The sequence below is a fragment of the Stegostoma tigrinum genome, chromosome 2 (genome assembly GCF_030684315.1).
Source record: "Stegostoma tigrinum isolate sSteTig4 chromosome 2, sSteTig4.hap1, whole genome shotgun sequence".
Taxonomy (NCBI): Eukaryota; Metazoa; Chordata; class Chondrichthyes; order Orectolobiformes; family Stegostomatidae; genus Stegostoma; species Stegostoma tigrinum.
The window spans coordinates 140,925,307-140,949,323 of NC_081355.1; positions in this window are offsets into that span (position 1 = coordinate 140,925,307).

Here is a 24,017-nt window from a genome sequence, read left to right on the forward strand (position 1 = left end):
CTTTGGCACCCGAGGCCAGTTCAAACTGGCCGCAGATGTCCAACAGCCTACTCACCGACCGACAATCGGTGCAGAAGACGGGACATCATCCATGTACAGGGAGGTCTTGACCTGAAGGCCTCCGCTGCCTGGGATAGTCATGCCCTTCAGGCTCACGTCCTTCCTGATGGATGCGGCGAAGGGCTCCACAGAGCACACAAACAAGGCAGGAGAGAGCGGGCAGCCCTGCCTGACTCCAGATCAGACGGGAAAACTGTCCGATTCCCACCCGTTGATTGAGACTGCGCTAACGATGTTGGCGCAGAGCAGCCGGATCCAATTGCGGATGCCCTCCCCGAACCCCAATTTGGAGAGGACGTCCCTCATGTAAGCATGAGAGACCCTGTCGAAGGCCTTCTCCTGGTCCAGGCTGACGAGGCAGGTGTCCACCCACCTGTCCTGCACGTAGGCGATCGTATCCCTGGTGAGCGTGAGGCTCTCAGCGATCCTCCTGCCCGGCACAGCACAGGGTTGGTCAGGGGGAAGCACCGACTCCTGGACAGACCTGACCCGGTTGGCTATGACCTTGGCCAGGATTTTGTAGTCCACGTTCAATAGTGAAATGGGACGCCAATTCTTAATTTCTTCCCTCTCCCCCTTCCTCTTGTAAATGAGGGTGATGATGCCCTTCCTCATGGACTTGCACATTTCCCCTGCCTGAAGTGCGCTATCATACACCTGCAGCAGGTCCTGGCCGACCAGGTCCCACAGAGCAGAATACAGCTCGACCGGTAAGCTGTCGCTCCCGGGAGTCTTATTCCTCTCCAAGGACTTGAGGGCTCTGGTCAGCTCGTCCAAGGATATCGGCCGGTCCAGCCACTCCCTTGTGCCGTCGTCTAAGGCCTCCATGATAGACGACAGGAACGACTCGGAGGCCGTGCTGTCCGCGGGCTTCGCTTCGTACAGTCCGGCATAGAAGGATCTGCTGATCTTCAAAATGTCGGGCCGAGACGACGTCACCGAGCCGCCATCCTCCTTCAGCTGGCTAAGCACAGAGCTCTCTTTGTGCACCTTCGGAAAGAAGAAATGCAAGCACGACTTGTCCTGCTCCACGGAGTGGACCCTGGACCAGAAGATTATCCTGGAGGCCTCTGCTTTGAAGAGCGAGGCTTGCTGGCCCCTCACCTCGCGGAGGTCCTCCATGACATCGACCACCATCAACTGCACAAGGAGCAGGTACTGCACCCTTTTCTGGAGTCGCGACAGCTTTCCCCCCCCTCTCTCTTGCCTTCCGAACACCCTTGAGGACAAAGAACCTCTTGATGTTCTCCTTCACCGTCTCCCACCCGTCGTCCAGAGACTCAAAGAGGGGTTTCACGGGTCTCCAACCAGCGTACTCCCTCTTAAGCTCCTCGACGTTCTCTGGGGTCAACAGAGTTGAGTTGAGCTTCCACGTCCGCTTGCCGGCCGGCTGGTTGTCCTGTAAGTGACAGTCGGCCAGCAGGAGGCAGTGGTCAGAGAAGAACACCGGCTCGACGCCGGTGGACCTGACCGAGAACGCCCGTGACACAAACAGGAAGTCTATCCTTGAGCGGATAGACCCGTTTGGCCGCGACCAGGTGTATCTCTGCTGCGCTCTGTCTGCAGGGGTGCTGAAGACGTCGAGCAGCTTGGCGTCCTTCATCGTGCCCATCAGGAATCTGGACGTGACGTCCAGTTGACTCCCCCCACCCACTGTCCCCACGCCGGATCTTCCATCTGCATCAATGATGCAGTTGAAGTCTCCGCCAAGGATGACCGGCCTGGACGTAGCCAGCAGGGGTGGAAGCCGCTGCAGGACGTCCAACCGCTCACTCCGTACTGCTGGGGTGTACATGTTGATCAGCCTCAGGGGAGCGTTCCTGTAGGTGACATCAGCCACTAGGAGGCGCCCCCCCACCACCTCCTGAACTTGAGAGATGGTGAAGTTGCGCCCCCGCAGCAGAATAGCCAGGCCCGAGGACCGACAGTCGTTACCCCCCGACCAGATCGAAGGCCCACAGGTCCAGGCGCCGGACCATTTCCCGTACCTGCCGAGGTGCGGTATCCCACACTCCTGCAGAAAAAGGATGTCCGCCTTGACGGTGGTCAGGTTGGCCAACGTGGACACACATCTTGCGATGGACTTGACGCTGTGCACATTAATGCTCGCAACTCGTCCCCCATTGTGGGAAGTGACTGCAGTACCCTCCCCAAGTCCAAGGTCCAGCCCCTCCATCTGTCCCTTCATGCCCATTGCCTGGGCGAACTGCTGGATGCTCTCTGGGCTCCGTGCTGCCTTCCGGGGGCATCCCACCGTCGGGGGTATGGAGGCAGGAGAGTCCGTCTCTGGGTCAGGCTGGGGACGCGCTGCTTCCTCCTTCCCGCCTGGAAGTTCCGGGGGGCCCTCCAGGGCCCCAGCGGTGCATGGCTGGGTGTCGGAGGGAGTCTCAGGACGCTTCCTGTCACCTGGAATCGGGGCGCTGCTTTCCTTCTCCCTTGAGATCTTTAGCTTCTATTTGGGCGGGCCTCCTCCGAATCCCCATCGTCAGACGAGCTCTTATGGCCCCACTGTAGCTGCCTCTTCCCGCCTGATGGTTGCGGTGCTGGGGCCCGCCAGCGCGCCTTCCTCCTCGCTTTCCGGACCGTCGTCCACTCCTCTGGGTCACCTGTCGCCTCCTTCATCGACTCCGGGTTGTCGGTGGGGGAGCGGAGCCTGCAGGGGCACTTTACTGGCCGCAGGTCCGTCCTGCGGGGCTGGGCCCTCCTGCATGACCTGGCCCTCCTGCACATTTTGGGGGTCCTTGCAGGGGCCTGGTGCCTCCATCTCTTCCGGGGAGGCTTGGCCCGCATTGCCCCTCCCGGCGACCTGGGCGTAGGTGGTCCCCCGCGCGGGCATGCCCTTTAGAGGTGGCCCACTTCCCCGCAAAGATTGCAGCTTTTTTCTTGTGGGCAATCCTTTGTAAGGTGTCCCTCCTCCCTGCAGTTCCTGCAGATGGTGGCTTTGCAGTCGGCTGCCACGTGACCTGACCTACCACAGGCATGGCAGACTTTAGGTTGCCCTGCATAGGTCAGGTAGCCCTTGCTCCCGCCGATTGCGAAGGTGGATGGTGGGTGTACGATGTTCCCGTCCGCGCCCGTCCTCAGCATCATCCTGACCTGCCTCTTACTGGTCCAGATGCCAAAGGAGTCCATGATGTCAGTTAGGTCCCCTTCCACCTTCACATACCTTCCAAGGAAGGTCAGGACATCGACCGTTGGCACGTGCGGGTTGTACATGTGTACAGTCACCATACGGCTCCTCTGCACTGGCATCACAAACAGCGGGACAGCGGTCAATACAGAGAGGGGGCCCTCACCTCCTTTCTCCTTGAAAACCTCCAGGAAGCGCTCGCAAAGCTTGGCACTCCTGAAGGTTACATCATAAAAGCCTCCTCCAGTGAAATCTTGCAGGCAGTAAATGTCCACAGCAGTGAACCCACAACAGTCCAACAGGACCCTCTTCACGAAGAAGGTGCGATCCACAGGTGCACCTTCATCCATCTTCTTCACGGAAACGCGGATGGTGTTCCGGACCCCCTGACCAGGGGCACGAGCACTTGCCGCAGCCATCGTTGCAGGTTGGCTGCTCCCCTGAACCAGCGTTAGGCCGAAGCCAGCATTAAGATCCACTGGTTGCAAGGGTGCACAGCCAATCCAACGTCTTCCTTCCACCTCCAACACAGCACTCTCCTCCTCTCGGTCCACAAGAGAGTTGGTCTTTATTTTGTTCCAGATGTAAGCTGGTTCACTGAGCTTGAAGGTTTGTTCCCAGATAATCAGTCACCATTCTAGGTAACATCATCAGTGACCCTCCGACGAAGCGCTGGTGTTATGTCCTGCTTTCTATTTATCTGTTTAGGTTTCCTTGGATTGCTGATGTCATTTCCTGCATTGGTGATGTCATTTCCTGTTCTTTTTCTCAGAGGGTGGTAGATTGGCTCCAAGTCAATGTGTTTGTTGATGGAATTCCGGTTGGAATGCCATGCTTCTAGGAATTCTCGTGCATGTCTCTGTTTGGCTTGTCCTAGGATGGATGTGTTGACTCAGTCAAAGTGGTGTCCTTCCTCATCTGTATGTAAGGATACGAGTGATAGTGGGTCATGTCGTTTTGTGGCTAGTTGATGTTCATGTATCCTGGTGGCTAGCTTTCTGCATGTTTGTCCACTACATTGGAAAAACAGGCAGAAAGTTAGCCACCAGGATACATGAGCATCAACTAGCCACAAAACGACATGACCCACTATCACTCGTATCCTTACATACAGATGAGGAAGGACAGCATTTCGATTGGGACAACGCATCCATCCTAGGACAAGCCAAACAGAGACACACACGAGAATTCCTAGAAGCATGGCATTCCAACCGGAACTCCATCAACAAACACATTGATTTGGAGCCAATCTACCACCCTCTGAGAAAAAGAACAGGAAATGACATCACCAATGCAGGAAATGACATCAGCAACCCAAGGAAACCTAAACAGATAAATAGAAAGAGGGACATGACACCAGTGCTTCGTCAGAGGGTCACTGATGATGTTACCTAGAATGGTGACTGATTATCTGGGAACAAACCTTCAAGCTCAGTGAACCAGCTTACATCTGGAACAAAATAAAGACCAACTCTCTTGTGGACTGAGAGGAGGAGAGTGCTGTGTTGGAGGTGAAAGGAAGACGTTGGATTGGCTGTGCACCCTTGCAACCAGTGGATCTTAATGCTGGCTTCGGCCTAACGCTGGTTCAGGGGAGCAGCCAACCTGCAACAATGGCTGCAGCAAGTGCTCGTGCCCCAGGTCAGGGGGTCCGGAACACCATCCGTGTTTCTGTAAAGAAGGTGGATGAAGGTGCACGTGTGGACCGCACCTTCTTCGTGAAGAGGGTCCTGTTGGACTGTTGTGCGTTCGCTGCTGCCGACATTTACTGCCTGCAGGATTTCCCCGGAGGAGGTTTTTACGACGTGACCTTCAGGAGTGCCAAGCTTTGCGAGCGCTTCCTGGAGGTTTTCAAGGAGAAAGGAGGTGAGGGCCCCCTCTCTGTATTGACCGCTGTCCCGCTGTTTGTGATGCCAGCGCAGAGGAGCCGTATGGTGACTGTACACATGTACAACCCGTATGTGCCAGCAGTTGATGTCCTGACCTTCCTCGGAAGGTACGTGAAGGTGGAAGGGGACCTAACTGACATCATGGACCCCTTTGGCATCTGGACGAGTAAGAGGCAGGTCAAGGTGACGCTGAGGACGGGCGCGGACGGGAACAATGTACACCCACCGTCCATCTTGGCAATCGGCAGGAGCAAGGGCTACCTGACCTATGCGGGGCAACCTAAAGTCTGCCATGCCTGTGGTAGGTCAGGTCACGTGGCGGCCGACTGCAAAGCCACCATCTGCAGGAACTGCAGGGAGGAGGGACACCTTGCAAAGGATTGCCCACAAGAAAAAAGCTGCAACCTTTGCGGGGAAGTGGGCCACCTCTATAGGGCATGCCCGCAGCGGGGGACCACCTACGCCCAGGTCGCCGGCAGGGGCAATGCTGGGCCAGCCCCACCCCGGAGGAGAGGAAGGCACCAGGGCCCTGCAAGGACCCCACTAATGAGCAGGAGGGCCAGGTCATGCAGGAGGGCCCAGCCCCGCAGGACGGACCTGCGGCCAGTAAAGTGCCCCTGCAGGCTCCGCTCCCCCCTGACAACCCGGAGTCGATGGAGGCGGTGACAGGCGACCCAGGGGAGTGGGCGACGGTCCGGAAAGCGAGGAGGAAGGCGCATCGGCGGGCCTAGGAACCGCAACAATCAGGCAGGAAGAGACAGCTACAGGGGGGCTATAAGAGCTCCTCTGACGAGGGAGATTTGGAGGAGGCCGCCCAAAGCAGAAGGTAAAGATCTCAAGGGAGAAGGAAAGCAGCACCCCGCTTCCAGGTGACGGGAGGCGTCCTGAGGCTGCCTCCGACACCCAGTCACATACCGCTGGGGCCCTGGAGGGCCCCCCGGAACTTTCAGGTGGGAAGGAGGAAACAGCGCCTGCCCAGCCTGACCCACAACCGGACTCTCCTGCCTCTGTCCCCCTGACGGGGGGATGCCACCCGGAAGGCAGCACGGACGGTTTCCTGAGCCCGGAGAGCGTCCAGCAGTTAGCCCGGGCAATGGGCATGAGGGACAGATGGAGGGGCTGGACCTTGGGCTTGGGGAGGGTACTGCGGTCACTTCCCACAATGGGGGTACGAGTTGCGAGCATTAATGTACACAGCGTCAAGTCCACCGCAAGATGTGTGTCAACGTTGGCCTACCTGACCACCGTCAAGGTGGACCTCCTGGTTCTGCAGGAGTGTGGGATACCGCACCTCAGCAGGTACGGGAAATGGTCTGGTGCCTGGACCTGTGGGCCTTCGATCTGGTTGGGGGGTAACGACTGTCGCTCCGCGGGCCTGGCTATTCTGCTGCGGGGGCGTGACTTCACCATCTCTCAAGTTCAGGAGGTGTTGGGGGGGGCGCCTCCTAGTGGCTGACGTCACCTACAGGAACGCTCCCCTGAGGCTGATCAACGTGTATGCCCCAGTGGTACTGAGTGAACGGTTGGCCGTCCTGCAGTGGCTTCCACCCCTTCTGGCTATGTCCAGGTCGGTCATCCTTGGCGGAGATTTCAACTGCATCATTGATGCAGATGGAAGATCCGGCATGGGGACTGCAGATGGGGGGAGTCAACTGGACGTCACGCCCAGATTCCTGATGGGCACGGTGAAGGACGCCGAGCTGCCCGACGTCTTCAGCACCCCTGCAGACAGACCACAGCGGAGGTACACCTGGTCGCGGCCAAACGGGTCCATTCGCTCAAGGATAGAATTTCCTGTTTGTGTCACGGGCGTTCTCGGTCAGGTCCACCGGCGTCGAGCCGGTGTTCTTCTCTGACCACTGCCTCCTGCTGGCCGACTGTCACTTACAGGATGACCAGCCGGCCGGCAAGGGGACGTGGAAGCTCAACATGACTCTATTGACCCCAGAGAACGTCGAGGAGCTTAAGAGGGAGTACGCCGGTTGGAGAACCGTGAAACCCCTCTTTGAGTCTCTGGACGACCGGTGGGAGACGGTGAAGGAGAACATCAAGAGGTTCTTTGTCCTCAAGGGTGTTCGGAAGGTGAGAGAGAGGCAGGGAAAGCTGTCACGACTCCAGAAAAGGGTGCAGAACCTGCTCCTTCTGCAGTTGATGGTGGTCGATGTCACGGAGGACCTCCGCGAGGTGTGGGGCCAGCAAGCCTCGCTCTTCGAAGCGGAGGCCTCCAGGATAATCTTCTGGTCCAGGGTCCGCTCTATGGAGGAGGACAAGTCGTGCTCGCATTTCTTCTTTCAGAAGGTGCACAAAGAGAGCTCTGTGCTTAGCTGGCTGAAGGAGGGCGACAACTTGGTGACGTCGTCTCGGCCCGACATTTTGAGGATCAGCAGATCCTTCTTTGCCGGACTGTACGACACCAAGCCCACGGACAGCACGGCCTCCAAGTCGTTCCTGTCATCTATCATGGAGGTCTTAGACGACGGCATGAGGGGGTGGCTGGACCGGCCGATATCCCTGGACGAGCTGACGAGAGCCCTCAAGTCCTTGGAGAGGAATAAGACTCCCAGGAGTGACGGCTTACCGGTCGAGCTTTATTCTGCTCTGTGGGACCTGGTCGGCCAGGACCTGCTGGAGGTGTACGATAGTGCGCTTCGGCCAGGAGAAATGTGCAAGTCCATGAGGAAGGGTATCATCACCCTCATTTACAAGAGGAAGGGGGAGAGGGAAGAAATTAAGAATTGGCGTCCCATTTCACTATTGAACGTGGACTACAAAATCCTGGCCAAGGTCATAGCCAACCGGGTCAGGTCTGTCCTGGAGTCGGTGATTCACCCTGACCAAACCTGTGCTGTGCCGGGCAGGAAGATCGCTGAGAGCCTCGCGCTCATCAGGGATACGATTGCCTACGTACAGGACAGGTGGGTGGACACCTGCCTCGTCAGCCTGGACCAGGAGAAGGCCTTCGACAGGGTCTCTCATGCTTTCAAATTGGGGTTCGGGGACGGCATCCGCAATTGGATCCGGCTGCTCTGCGCCAACATCGTTAGCGCAGTCTCAATCAATGGGTGGGAATCAGACAGTTTTCCCGTCAGACCTGGAGTCAGGCAGGGCTGCCCGCTCTCTCCTGCTTTGTTCATGTGCTGTGGGAAGCCCTTCGCCGCATCCATCAGGAAGGACGTGAGCCTGAAGGGCGTGACTATCCCAGGCAGCGGAGGCCTTCAGGTCAAGACCTCCCTGTACATGGACGATGTCGCCGTCTTCTGCACCGATCGTCGGTCGGTGAGTAGGCTGTTGGACATCTGCGGCCAGTTTGAACTGGCCTTGGGTGCCAAAGTCAATAGGGGTAAGAGCGAGATAATGGGAACTGCAGATGCTGGAGAATTCCAGGATAATAAAATGTGAAGCTGGATGAACACAGCAGGCCAAGCAGCATCTCAGGAGCACAAAAGCTGATGTTTCGGGCCTAGACCCTTCATCAGACCCTCTCTGATGAAGGGTCTAGGCCCGAAACGTCAGCTTTTGTGCTCCTGAGATGCTGCTTGGCCTGCTGTGTTCATCCAGCCTCACATTTTATAATCTAGGGATAAGAGCGAGTTCATGTTCTTCGGGAACTGGGACGACCTTCATCCCCTTCACCGTCAGGACAGACTACCTGAAGGTGCTGGGTAATTGTTTTGGTGGAGCTGGGGTGTGCACTAGGACTTGGGAGGAGCGTATCACCAAACTGAAGCAGAAGCTGGGCAGGTGGACGCTCTGGTCCCTCTCCATCGCGGGTAAGAACCTGGTTGTCAGGTGCGAGGGGCTTTTGGTACTGTTGTATGTGGCGCAGGCCTGGCCTATTACCTGGACCTGCGCCGCTGCGGTCACCCGGGCCATCTTCCACTTCATTTGGGGGTCGAGGATGGACTGGGTTCGCAGGGATACTATGTACAAAGACCTGGAAAATGGGGGAAAGGGCGTACCGAACGCCACCCTCGTCCTGATGGCTACGTTTGTGTGTGGCTACATCAAGCTGTGCGTAGACCCTCAGCTCGCAAAGACCAAGTGTCACTACTTACTGAGGTTGTACCTGTCCCCGGTGTTGCGAAGGATGGGCCTGGCCTCGTTGCCGCGGAACGCTCCTAGTTGGACCGTCCCATACCACCTGTCCTTCGTGGAGAAACCTTTGAAGGGAAACACCTTTGACCAAAAGGCCGTCAGGCAGTGGTCAGCACGTAGTATCCTCGAGACCCTTCGGGAAAAGGAGAGGGTGGATCCCGTCGTGTGGTTCCCCACGCAGACTGCCAAAGTCGTTTTCCAGAATGCCTCATCGCCAGAACTTTCAAACAAGCACAAGGACATTGCTTGGCTGGCGGTGAGAGGGGCTCTGCCAGTGAGATCCTTTATGCATGCCCGGAATCTCTGCACCACCGCACGCTGCCCTCGAGGTGGCTGCGGTGGGGAGGAGACTGTCGATCACCTCCTTCTGGAGTGTGCCAATGCGCAGGAGGTCTGGAGGGGGATGCAGTGGTATTTGTCGAGGTTCGTCCCGAGCAGCTCCGTGACACGGGGCTCCGTGCTCTACGGGCTGTTTCCCAGGACGCACACCGAGACCAACATCAACTGCGCCTGGAGGACCATCAATGCGGTGAAAGACGCTCTTTGGTCTGCCCGCAACTTGCTGGTCTGCCAGCTGAAAGGACTGACCCCGACCGAGTGTTGCAGACTGGCGCACTCCAAGGTCCAGGACTACGTGCTGAGGGACGCGCTAAAGCTTGGGGCAGCTGCTGCCAAGGCGCAGTGGGGAAAGACCACCGTATGAAACCCCTCGTCCAGAATAGAAAAAAGGGCCCTATCTGGTAACTGGGCCCAGCTGGCGCCTTCCCCAACTGGTCAGGGGGCCAACGGGGACTGTGCGGGGAGACGACTGCCGGGGTATTTTCTTTGCTTTGTTTTGTTTTTCTTCTTTGTTTTGTTTTTTCCCTTTAGTTGGTGTACGTACCCCTTGGGTAACATGAAGCGGCTTGCATGACTGGGTAGGTGTATAAATATGTTTTATTTTTTGTACATCTTACGAATAAAGTATATTTTTTCAAATTAAAAAAATGGTGATGAAACATCTGAAAACTAACCTCCCAGCTCAGTGAGCAAACTCACATCCAGAACCTCAACCTGAGCTACAAATCTTCTCAAAACTCGATATTTAGAACATAGTAGAAGTATGATTCTGGAGATAACAGGAACTGCAGATCCTGGAGTCAAAGTCAATACAGTGTGGAGCTGGAAGAATACAGCAGGTCAGGCAGCATTGGAGGACCAGGACAGTCAACTTTTTGGTCCTAGAACCTTCATCAGGAACCTTACTCCTGAAATAACTCTTGGTAAATTGAAAAAAAAATTTAACAGCATTTTATCCAAAGTATGTCCTTGCTACTGAACTCCAAAACATATCTTATGATGGTATCCAAATCCATCACTTGCACAGCACTCACACCAGAGTCCCTGCCTCTAACATCACAGTAGATTGAAGTCACTTGTGACTTTAACATATAGACTGGAACTTTAGACAGCTTCTTCCTGGAGCTTTTACAAGCCTGAACATAAATGTATTTAGATTTAAGTAATCTCTTGAGGGTTTTGTCCCAACACTTCTGGCATGGGACGAAATCTAAGTGCATGCCAAAGTAACTTAATTCACTCTGTTCTTTCCTTCTCAGGAGATCTGGCCAATGCAGTCATCCTCATCCAAAAACTTTACAGAACTGTTCAAAAATCAAAATAAAATTAAAAGACAAATATGCAGATACAATTGAGACATAGCAAGGAAAAAAAATGTAACTAATGGGGCCAAGAGAGAAATTCACATAACCTGGGTGTGGAGAGCCAAACAAAAATCACAAACTCAATCATTTAAAGTTGATAAGAATTGGATGATTTTAAGAAGTGAACATCTAGCTCAGATTTTTTTTTCAGGAGACTATACACCAGCTTCAAAAAGTAGGAAATTCTCCATGAAGCTCATGAAAAGCATGTAAAGCTCCAATACTGCTGCAAAAGCACAGGAATCCTTTCATTAAAGCTGCAAAGAACTGAAAAACCCTCCATAACAGCAAGAAGGCAAAGGGAATCTATAATTACCAATAAATTAAAATCTTTTCAGAAAATAAGTTGGGAAACCATGGCATCAGAAATATTATTGCTAGGAAGACTTAAATTGTGACATGGGCCAAAGAAAATACAAAATTGAATACCCTAGAGAAATCAATTCATGAGGAATGGAATATCTTGTGAATTGGATACTAAGTCAGAATCAGAACAAGTCAATACACTTCTGTACACAACAATGAGTATAGCTGATGAAGTTATTTTGCACCAAGGCTTAAAAGAAGTAACAGAAATAGGCTTATAGAATAGAATCCCTACAGTGCGGAAGCAGACCATTGAGTTCATGCCACTGCACCAAAGAGCTTCCCATCCAGACCCACCCCCCATTTAGAATGGCTAACCCACCTAGCTTGCACACTATGGGGTATTTAGCATGGCCAATCCACCTAATCTGCACGTCTTGGGTCTGTGGGAGGAAACCAGAACATCTAGAGGAAACCCATGGAGAAGTAGGGAGAATGTGTACACTCCACGCAGGTAGCTAGGTGCCTGAGGGAGGAATTGAACCTGCTTCCCCTATGCTGTGAGGCATCAGTGCTAGCCACTGTGTCATCTCATTCAAAGAGGAACTGAAAGTCTTTGTAGTTCAAACAAATAATCATCTGAATACAGCATCAAGGGGAATCCAGAAATGAATTCATTAATGATTTCTACATATGGGGAGGTAATGGCCTAGTGGTATTATTGCTGGGCTGTTAACCCAGAGACCCAGATAATGTTTAGGGACCTGGGTTCAAATCCCATCATGGCAGATGAATTCAATAAAAATATCTGGAATTAAGAGTCTAATGATGACCATGAATCCATTGTTGATTGTCAGAAAAAACCCATCTGGTCCACTAATGTCCTTCAGGGAAGGAAACTGCCATCCTTCCCTGGTCTGGCCTACATGTGATTCCAGATCGACAGCAATGTGGTTGACACTGAACTGCCCTCTGAGCAATTAGGGATGGGCAATAAATGCTGCCTGGCCAGTAATGCCCTCATCCCATGAATGAATAAAGAAAAAAATGGCAGAAGAGATACAACTATGGTACTTTAAATGAAAATTGATAAGAGACCAAGTTTTGTAGGTATTACTGATCAGTCTTTGTCAGATTTATGAGAATCAAAAGAGGACCTAACTCTAGAAAAGTTAATCAGAAGCAGAGGTATGGGAGCAAATAGATCAATCCTAAGGGGAGCGGATCAAGCTTGATGCAGGAGGTCTTCAGAACCATTCCATTCCTAAGGTGCAGAACTATAAAAGACGTATGTGATATGTCAGTGCAGTGGGTAAGACAGACAATGGGTACTAGAAGTACTTGCCAGTGATGCGGAACAATAAACACCAAATGTTTTTATTGTAACACATTAAGTCAGTTCAGAAAAAGTTCCAAATGAGGACACAGCCGCAAGAAAGCAAAAGAGTAAAGAACTGTCCACAAGCACAGACCAAATATTTTGGCAAGCTGTCAAAGGTCATCTCACAAAATTCAAAGTAGATATGGGAGCAAGTTTCACAATATTATCAGTTACTGAGCCTTGGTTGACAAAACACTGTTTACAGCTGAAAGATGATTAAACACATAGTCCAGGGGACATTACGCTGAATGTTAAAGCTATTCTACGAGGAACTTTGCAACATAGAAAACATCAAATACTGGAAAACCTATATATCCTTACAATTGGATTTCTTGCTCCTGAGTAGAAAGGTGTGTTTTGACCTAATATCGAAAGGTCAAGGCAAGACTAGTCAAAGAGAGGTCTCAGACAACTTTACAGTTTTCCATTAGCACATGGCAAACCCTAAACAAAAAAAAGCAGAATCCAAATGTAGAAAGCCAAAAGTAGGTGAATTACATTGGAATAAGAAACTTGTCTCATACTCTCACTGAAATAGAGTATACTAATTTAACAGAAATGTTTGCCACTGCATTCAAAACTGCAGAGTTCAGATTCCTAGTGCAAATATATGTTGAGAAGAAATGCAAGCAAATACACAACAACTGAAGAGTGGACCCCACTTGAGACATTTGAAGCATCTTTAAATAAATTGAATCAATTTGCAAATGGCACAGTGATGAACTTGTGCTGGCACTGAGATGATTAGAAATATATAAGTTCAAATGGTACATACAACTCCACATAAGACACCATAAGAAGAGACAAGCAAAGATTCAAGATATCACAAAAAAAGCCTGCTCTAGTAGGGACGATGTAATCTTAGAAATATAGAAGATTAAAAATTCTTTGGTTAAGAGAAGAATCTCAGACTGTCAGGAGGCTAGTTGAAGATATTTACCGTCTACCCATAAAACAATAATTCTTCTAAATCCATAGAGAACTCTTGGAGAGAATATGAAATCTTTAGATCATCTGAATTTGTAAAATGAGAGGCTTGCAGAAGGCACAACATCGTGGGCTGAAGGGCCTGTTCTGTGCTGTACTGTTCTATGATCTATGTTCTATACAAAAACAAAAATTGTTGGAAAAGCTCGCCAGTTCTGATAGCATCTGTGGATAGAAAGCAGAGTTATTATTTTGGGTCTAGTGACCCTTCTTTGGAGCAGGGTAAAGATGATGGTAGAAATAGGTACAGAGTAATTGTAAAACAATCAAAGTTTCAGAAAACAGCTTTCGGAAGATGTTGTATTTAGGCCTGGAGGAGTCTCAAAAAGTCAATACTTGATTGAGTGCAATAAGGACCAGCTACTGCAATTACATCATAAAGGCTAAGTGGGAGGGTAAAGTAGGATCTCACTTCCCATAGACAAACCTAAAGTCTGGCCTTCCTAAATGTCTTTGTTGCAATGTAGACCTTATTATTATAACCTGTAAATAGTTGCAAAGATTCAGTAAGCTATACACTGTTTACTCTAGAAGAAATTTTTTTGGACCAGAAAGTACATTTACTCACACACAGTAGACCATGTAGGCTCCGAAGGAACCCATACACTTAGGAAATACAGAGGCCAGCACATACAGCGAGTGTAATAGGATTCTTCATGCCACCTAAGAGAGCATCTACCTGTCATCTATGCCTTTCATTTCCCTGCCACCCTGTCCCTCAGCTACTCGGCACAGTACTATCCACTCACACCAGCCTTCATCTGCCACCCTACCCCTTCACTTACTTCACACACTTACCTTTTCTCAGTAGTTGTCATAGTCATTAGGTTAGATCAGATTAGATTAGATTCCCTACAGTGTGGAAACAGGCCCTTCGGCCCAACAAGTCCACACCGCGCCTTGGAGCATCTCACCCAGACCCGTCCCCCTATACCCCACACACTCCTGAACACTACCGGCAATTTAGCATGGCCAATTCACCTAACCTGCACATCTTTGGACTGTGGGAGGAAACCAGGGCACCCGGAGGAAACCCATGCAGACACAGGGAGAATGTGCAAACTCCGCACAGACAGTTACCTGAGGCTGGAATTGAACCTGGGTCCCTGGCACTGTGATGCGGCAGTGCTAACCACTGAGCCACCGTGCTGCCAGCCATGGCTTTTGGACATCTGAAGCTTGGAAAATGGCATGCCACTGTTGTCAAAGAGAACAGGGCATGGAGCCATTTCCGAAGAAGGGTCCCAAACCAAAACATCAACTCCTCTGATGCTGCCTGGCCTGCTGTGCTTCTCCAGCTCCACACTGTGTTATCTCTGACTCCAGCATCTGCAGCTCTTGCTATCTCATGGCTTCAGACTGTATGGGTTCCTGGATTGGACTGGTCTGCTTTGGCTAGAAGGCCTCCTGTCCTGGAGGTTTAGACAGGAAACCCCAACAATTGTATATGGGCAGCTTATTGTATGATCTGGTGTAAACAGGGATTCTAACTCAGATTGAAAGATTCGGGCTTGCATTTCTTTGGATATTGAGCAAGGGTAAGACATGGTTCAATTGTGATGACCTTTGTAGTTGGAGAACTCTTATTGTTCATTTGTGCGTACGAATCAGAGATATTGGGATAAAAGTGTTAGGGAATCACTGTTATACTTTGGAGAACAGTGTTTTGATTTCAGGAGAGAATTTGCAAAGCCAATGATTTTCCATGTTCCATTGATATAAGCAGTACAGGGCCTCAGAACAAATATAATGAATCTGGAATAAAAACTATTCATGAAGCTTTCCTGGATCTGTACTTGGAGACACTCTGTCTTCTGGGTGCAGTGAATACCAGAAAATTTAATAGATCAAAGCACAGACTTATGAAGGGCTGCATTCAATTGTCTTTCCATTTAAGTTGTATTGTTTTGCCTTTTTCTCCTGTAAATCACGTCTATCAGGGTAAATATTGTCTGTTTACGTCTGAGAATAAAATTGGGGCCTTATCACCTCAATGACACTGGCAAAGTGATTGGCTCCATTTTCAGTGGGCCCACTGCCAGGTGTCTAAAGCACTTGCCTGTTTCAGGTGATAATTTAATGTGAAAGGTGTGATTTTAGGACTTAAATCAGATTCCAAATATCGTACACTCACTCTGTAATGAGTGACTCTGAACATTTTCGCACGCACACTAACCAAAGTTCTTATACAAAATAAAAAGGAGCAAGAGTAAATCATCAGGCCTTCAAACCTGCTTCCGCCATATAAAATGATCATGGGCTTCTGCTCCACGTTCCCTCTTGTTCCCACAAACCTTGAGTCCCTAGCTGAGAAATGTAAAAGCCTTCTGGGGCAGTGAATTCCAAAGGTTTGCAACTCTTTGAGTAAGGAATTTTCACTTTGTCTCAGTCCTCAATACATTCTGACCTCACATTCCGAAAATTATTCTGCCGCAAATCATTTTTGTTGGCTGCAATTGAACGGGGACTTTTCTTCTCAGGGTCTCACACAAAAGAATTCACACCTCTGCCGTCCCTGGCCTCAACCTGGTGTAATACGATTCCACCACACCCCCACTCTTCACAATTGCCTTGTGGAGGGCCAATGACCCTGGTGACCTCAATCCAGCAGATTGTTCCGGACTGTAGAATGTGGGATTCACATATGTTAATAACAAGTCTGTGTCATCACTGATGTCAGAGCACATGAAACTAGGACTTGAGACAATGAATGTTGTGGTAGCCTCTTGCAAAACCATTCCATTATACATGGTGAAAATAATCAATATTTAATTGAAAATATGTTAATAATGATTTTCAACAGTTCGTTCATTGGTGTCTAGCCCCATGGAGCCCTACAGCTTGGCTGCCAAATTTTAGCAGGATTGGGACCTCAAAATTATGGCAGGGTCAGTTAGCCCCTGCAATGGGTGACTGACCAGGTCACTCGATTGGTTAAGGTTAAAATAGAATAGCCACATTAACTGCAATAATTCTGAAAAGAAAGCTAAAACTGGAAACTTGAAACAAAACCAGGAAATCTGGGATGCACACTTCAGATCAGGCAGCAGCTGTGGACAGAATTAACAGCTTAATGTTGCCACAAAAACAGAAGTTGTTTGAAATACTCAGCAGGTGTGGCAGCATCTATGAAGACAAAAATCAGAGCTAACCCTTCCTCAGGAGGGGTCACTGGACCTAAAACATTAACTCTGACTTTTTTCTTCACAGATGCTGCCAGACTTGCTGAGCATTTCCAGCAACTTGTGTTTTTGTTCCTGATTTACAGCATCCACAGTTCTTTCACTTTTTATTTAGCTTAATGTTGCTCCTCATCTATATTAGGCAGCGAGATGATCATTGAACCAGCCATGTAAATATTTCAAACTATGTTGTTGTGATACATAGTTAATGATTATGTAAAATCCCTCCTCAGAACAGAAAAAATAAAATGAATGATGAACAAGTGGTGCACTGACAAAGGCTTTTTTAAAATTATGAAAAGGATTGCTATAGAGCTACTGTTGTGGGCTAGTTTGGGACTGAAAATGTAAAATAGTTATGAATAAATCCAATTGGGAATTCCAGTGAACAGCATTTCTCCAGACAGTAGCTAAAATATCAAACTTACTACCACAGGGAAAGTTTGAGGTAATTAGCTTAGATGCATTTAAAAGAAAATGAGGTAAATACATGAAAGAGAAAGGAATAGAAGGATAAACTGATTGGGTGATACGAAATAAAAAAATGAGATGCAACTCATGCCATTCATGAACACTGGGGCAGATCAGTTCAGTTGAATAACTTGCTTCTCTGAGTAATGGTATGGATAGTGTTTTAATAGCATCAGATTAAAGCAGAGTTAAAAGGAACACAAAAACCTGTGAGATGAATGAATTGAGTTGCAATCTACTTAAAATTATTTTTGTGGAGAATGCATTGTTGAAAAGCACAAAAAATCTTTGCATTTAAAATTGGAATTCACGCTTTACTAACGTTAATAATTTGAATATTAGTTGTGAGCACTGATGATGAATGGTAGTATGCTAATAAGATGAATGTTGCTTCCATAGTTCCTCAGATGCTGGGAAGACTATGGTTTCTTAGCCAGAGGACTGTTCATCAAAGTCTGCCAGAGTTATTTTGCTGTCAACATCTGCCAAGTCACAAGAAAGGACTTGCCCCCTCATCTCTATCAGGTTGTGAAGTGATTAATGAACCAGCCATGTAAACATTTTGAAATATATTGTTAAGATGCATAGTTAATGATTACATGTGCCACTTAATGGTTTCTCAGTCACATATTCATTTAATTTTAGTGAAAATACAAAATATTTATCTGACGCATGAACATTGCAAGTACATTGGTCTGAGAATTACCCTTGCTAGTGCCTGCATTAACTCAACTTGGTGCTTATATAATTGATTTGAATTATAGCTCTTGTTTAGCCTTTAATTATTGCACACTACAGTCATCTTCATTTAGCCTAGTCTTAAATCTGTAGCCGAATGCTAATCTTTCTTGCTTAACGGGACTGGCTAGATGTTAAATACAGTTTGCGTCAGATGTTTTTGTTTCCAGCCATCTCACAAAGTTTTTCCCACCAGATGATCCATTGTGAACAAGTAGGAAACCGTGATCAATGCACATCATTCAGTGAAGGAATGACAACGGACACCACAACCATGCTCTGCAAGCATCCACCTGTACTGATGGTGCCTTTTTAAAGGTAGTTCAGTTTACCTTGGCCTCCTTAGCTTTCCTTTTCTTAATGGCAGGTGATGATTCAGGAGCCTTCACCTGCATGAAGGTGCTTTCATCTTTCTTCAGACAGAGTAGGTGTGGATTTGGTGGTTTATTATATAAGCACATGAGGAACCTGTGCCAGAAAGTGCCTGGCTCCCTAGTGTCTATGGCTCTCTTTCACTGAGAGTTTGAATGAGGTTCGAGACTTCACTGCGCTTTTGATGACTGACCACCCCACCACACCCCCTCCCAAGCCCAGCAAACAGTTTAAAAATATATACACAGATAAAACTTGAATTTATATTAAGCCTTATGTTTCCCCCTCCACTCAAGAAATATCTGGAATTCCTTTAAAAAGTTTTGCATTTGGATAGCACTTGGTGCAACTACCAAAATCTTTTACAGCCACTTTTGAAGTGTTGTCTAGGGGCATAGTGTAGGAATTGTGATGTGCAATCTGTGCACAGCAAGATCCCAAAAACAGCACATGATAATGACAAGGCACACTATTTTTGTGATGTCAGTTGAGAGATAAATATTGGCCTGAACAGGGGGGGAGGCTGACTCCTCTAGTTTTCTGTCAAAGTGGAACCATGGGATTATTTAGATCCATCCAAACAGGCAGAATTGTCCTGGATTTAACATTTTATTTGAAAAACTGCACTTCTGACAGTGCAACACTGTTTCAGTACCACACTAAAGTATCAACACTAAGTACAATTGGTTCAAAACTCCAGTTGAGCCCTGACCTCTATAAGTAAAATGTCTACTGCTTTATAATATCTATGGGTGCCCTTCAGTTCAGTCCCGAGATCATTGTTGTTTTTCTGAAATGGTACACCTTAAATTGCTGAGAAATCATACCCTATGTTCACATTCAGAATTTCTTCACTAGAGTCAGATTAAAAAAGCTTTAGGGTCCTAAAATAAGCACAGAACCCTAACTGGCACTCTTAATTTACAAGGCATATGTGCTGGCCACCTTGGTACACCCCCAAATCAAAATCACTCAGACAGAGATTGTCCACGAAATTGTCATATTATAGTGTGGCACAACTTTCAGTGCATTGGGTTTTATTTCTTGGAATTAAAAACTAAATTGAAAGTTCTTCCTGATGTGTTTAAGTTCTGCAGTTGAGATTGAAACCGTAACCCTTGACTCAGAGGCAAGGGTTTGAGCAACTGAGTGGAACTGACTTTTATAAATGTTGAAATATTTTGTCAGGTGGCTCGGCACCAAATTTTGAAGTGCCTTCAGACATTTTACAACGGTAAAGGTGCTACGTAAATGCAACATGTTGTAGTGGAATCAGCGACCCTCTGGTCTCTGCCATTGATACCCTGTAACTGCTGTGAGGAGGCAATGAAGGTTTGGTGACCATGGGCAGGAGCTTCTCATTCCTGTGTTTGGAGGGAGGTGGAGCAAATTCTGGAATTAAGGCAGAATCATTCCTGCCTCTTAGTGCCCTGCTCATCACTGGCAATGGCGAGATTGGGGATTGAGGCAGGATCTTCATGGTGGCAGAAGGACGACCATGGCCAACTTCCTGCACCCCCGCCCCATTGCTGAGGCCGAGCCCAGGAGGTGCCCAAAGGGCACTTGTGGATGGCTGACTGTGGGAGTGGGAGGATATTGGGGAGGGAAGCCTTCTGTACTTACCAACTGGTGCAGCAGGTTCAGCAAACCACCATAAGCTATTCTCCCTGTAGCCAGAATACCCTTAAAGCTGTGGCCAGGGTTGATTTTTCAAAATATCAAGACCGCCTCAGAGTTTGCCTCAGGATAGAGATTGCTTGCTTTCAGCCTCCTGCAGTGACATGGCCCACATCTGTTGATTCCTTGCTGCAGCAGTCCTCATTGTCCCTTGCATACAGTGTTCTACAATTATGAGTCATTATAAGCTTACTATAGTTTCAATTTCAGTCTCATCCAACACCTCTGCACATTTGATGGCTCCAAGTTAATGCAATAACTGAAGTTGGAGAGAGAAAGCTTCTTGTAAATAATCTGAATGAGCCCATGGGGAACAGTTGTCTGTGGTTGATTTTAGACAATATACAGCTGGATATATGTCAGTATTGGGAGATCCTTACATTTTTGGAATATGTGTGATGTAATTCTGTATATGTCAAGGCTTTGCAAAGGATAATTCATGTTGCAACATGATGTTTAATAATTTAAACCACGTTAACTTGGTGCAGTATCTGACTATGCTATTTGATGGTCATAATTGCTGATAAATGTGTAGTGATGATTGCAACATTATCATTTCATCATCAGAAACAAAGAACAATCACATGAAATAATGTGCTAGTAATTGGGGATGTATTAACATTAAACCAGGAACAAAACATTAGAAATTCAATAAAGCTGTAAATGAGAGATAATGTGAACTGCAGATGCTGGAGAATCCAAGTTAACAAAGTGTGAAGCTGGATGAGCAAAGCAGGCCAAGCAGCATCTTAGGAGTGCAAAAGCTGACGTTTCGGGCCTAGATGAAGGGTCTAGGCCCGAAACGTCAGCTTTTGTGCTCCTGAGATGCTGCTTGGCCTGCTGTGTTCATCCAGCTTCACACTTTGTTATCTAAAGCTGTAAATGCACAGTTCATAATATGCAGAATCAAAAACAATCAATATCCTGCATATATGGTCAAGAGGTTCCCTTAACCCTTCCAAGGAATTGTCTAATATTGTTTGCATATGTCACTTTATTGCTACTGTTATTATCACATTCTACTTGGATAATATTTTACATGTATGAAATAATTCAACGGGAATGAAAATATCATTTGCTGTACTTACCACAGCTGCATTCTCCGTGCACTACAGCACTGTCATTGAAGGAAGTTTACCGGTAGCTCCGTTGGATAAGAATTTACAAACACATCGATAATTGCACTACAGCATGTAACCTGTTGCAGGTTTGTTTGTCAATGGTTCAGTGCAAAATTACCAAATGAGATTCTTCAGTGCATTAAAGTTACATTTTGAGAATTATAGTAAAGCATAGGGGAATGGAAACAATTCCCACACATTTTCCTACTTGCTATTAAAGTGCTGTGGTGAATGAGTTTCATGGCATCACATTTGTTGCCTGTATTTGGCTCTCCAACCAAGCCATTGGTACATAATTTGGGGAAATCATTTGGCTGGAGGAGTGGAAATCTTTTTCAGCTTTCAAGTTTCTGCCACTACGTTTAAAACCACTTCAGACATTGCAAGGCAGGGACTAACCCCACACTGTGGTGTTCAAGCCTAATCCAGAAGAGAAGGCCCAAAAGAAAGGCAGCTCACTCTCTGCTTCACAGACAGGGCTGTCGGTGTATGGGGTGGTGGAGTGGTGAGCAGTCCTTATCTCTGTGGATTGTCAAAGGGAGGCCACACCTTCAGACACAACCAGAATGGGTAGAAATTACAGTCCAGGTTAGTGCTGTGTGCCTGGTGAAAAGGGACACCCAGCATTGCAGAAGGAAGATTAATAATTGTTGTGATCTGCAAGGTTATGTGCCAGCATTTCCCTCTGCTACCTCACATTCACGGGGCTGACAGACAGAGAGTCATAGTTCAACTCGACATAGCCAACCATGATTAGTTCCAAATTAGTTCCAAATGCCTGCATTTGGCCTTCCAAACCTTTCCAAATAATGAACTTATCCAAATGTCCTTTGAATGTTGTAACTATACCTGCATATACTTCTTCCTCTGGCACTTCAATTCACACATGAACCACTCTCTGTGGAAAAATGTCACCCGTCATGTCCTTTTTAAACTTACTCCTCTCACATTAAAAAATATGGCTGCAGTTTTGAACTCCCCCACCTTAGGGTAAAGACGCTGGCTATTCACCTTAACAATGCCCCTCAAGCTTTTATAAACCTCTATAAGGTAACCCAAGAAGAAGTGACCCATAAGCAAGACAGGCCATAGGTTGACAGAGAAAATGGGAACTGCAGATGCTGGAGAATCTGAGATAACAAAGTGTGAAGCTGGATGAACATAGCAGGCCAAGCAGCATCTTAGGAGCACAAATGGTGATGTTTCATGTAGACCAGAAAAGGCCATAGGTTGAAGGAGGAGTTGGGGGTTGGGGATGGTGGTGCAGGAGGATAATGGATGAACATCAGATTTCTCACTCCATGTGAGGAGAGAAGACTTGGTCAGACAAATGAAGACCATGACTGCTCATGTGGGGGTAAAGAGGCATCAGTGGGCAGAGCAGTGAGCTTCATTTTGCTGAGCTGCACTGCTCTGCTTTTACCAACAGTGTTAACTCATTCTTAACCTGCACAAGCATTCATGTATCTTTGAAAATCAATTCCCTCTCTCCTCTTACGCAAGCTCAAGGAGCACCTCGTGAATGTCCACAGAGAGGCCAGTGACAGATATTTTTCCACCACATTTCCACCTCTGCAGTGGCAGCCACTGAACCCTCCGAAAATGCGATGACAGGGCATACACCCACACCTGCCACTAGCTCAGAGACTTCCATCTTAGTGGCTTTTCTTTCTAGATTAGACTCTGGAGCTCAACCTGGTGAGCACATCACTGACCCACACCCCACAGCCAGTTGAGGAAGGAATATTCCAGCTCTCTGATGCTCAGAGGGCTGCGAGGAACCAGGCTCCTGCTCAGCCAGGCAGGAGATGAAATTCTGTTTTTGACCATTAGTGATCTGATTGACTTGCAGAGATAGGCGCAGGAATACCTTGAGGTTTGTCAGAGGCCTGTGGTAAGATGGAACAAAGGATTAAGGTGCCTACCAATGTTACCCATAAGGTGCTGGCTTCTGTGTATCATAATGTGTAAACACGTTAATATGTGTCCCCCAAAGATATCTAGCACATCGGCACGTGGATAATGAGATGTTTATTCATCTCCATAGGAGAGGCAATGGCCTACTGGTGTTATTGCTGGACTGTTAACCCAGAGACCTGGATAATGTTCTGTGGACCCAGGTTGAAATCCCGCCAGGGCAGAAGATAGAATTTGAATTCAATAAAAAGAATCTAGAATCTAGAATGATGACCATGAATCCTTTGTTGATTGTTGGAAAAACCCATCTGGTTCATTAATGTCTTTCATGGAAGGAAACTGCCATCCTTACGTGATTTGGCCTTCATGTGACTCCAGAACCAGAGCGATATGGTTGGCTCTTAACTATCCTCTGGGCAGTTAGGGATGGGCAATAAATGCTGCATAGCCAGTGATGCCCTCATCCCATGAAAGAATAAAAATCTAGTGAAAGTCTGAGAAAAGTATCAAGGTGCACAAAAATGACAAAACCCACATGTCATTTGCACTAAATGTGGGCTGCTTGGCACATTAGTAGTGGAATCTGAAACAATTATCTGATGTTCAAACCCATCTCACTTATTATTGAGCTAACACGGCGTAGAGCTGGATGAACACATCATGCCAAGCAGCATCAGAGGAGCAGGAAGGCTGACATTTCGGGCCTAGACCCTTCTTCAGAAAATGTTTAGCTCTACACCATGTTATCTCAGATTCTCCAGCATCTGCAGTTCCTACTATCACTTATCATTGAAGTATATTGCAATTAGGTTCTCCCTGGCTTCCCTGGCTCTGTGATGAAATGCTGTGTATTGCTTTCCTGGATAGCATTCCTAGTCAATGTCCTGATCTGCAGTCTCATCTTCCTTGTCAACATCCTGCTTTATCAGCTCCAGCTGTGAAGAACACAATGTGTCACAATGGTGCAGGACACTTCTTTTGATCAATA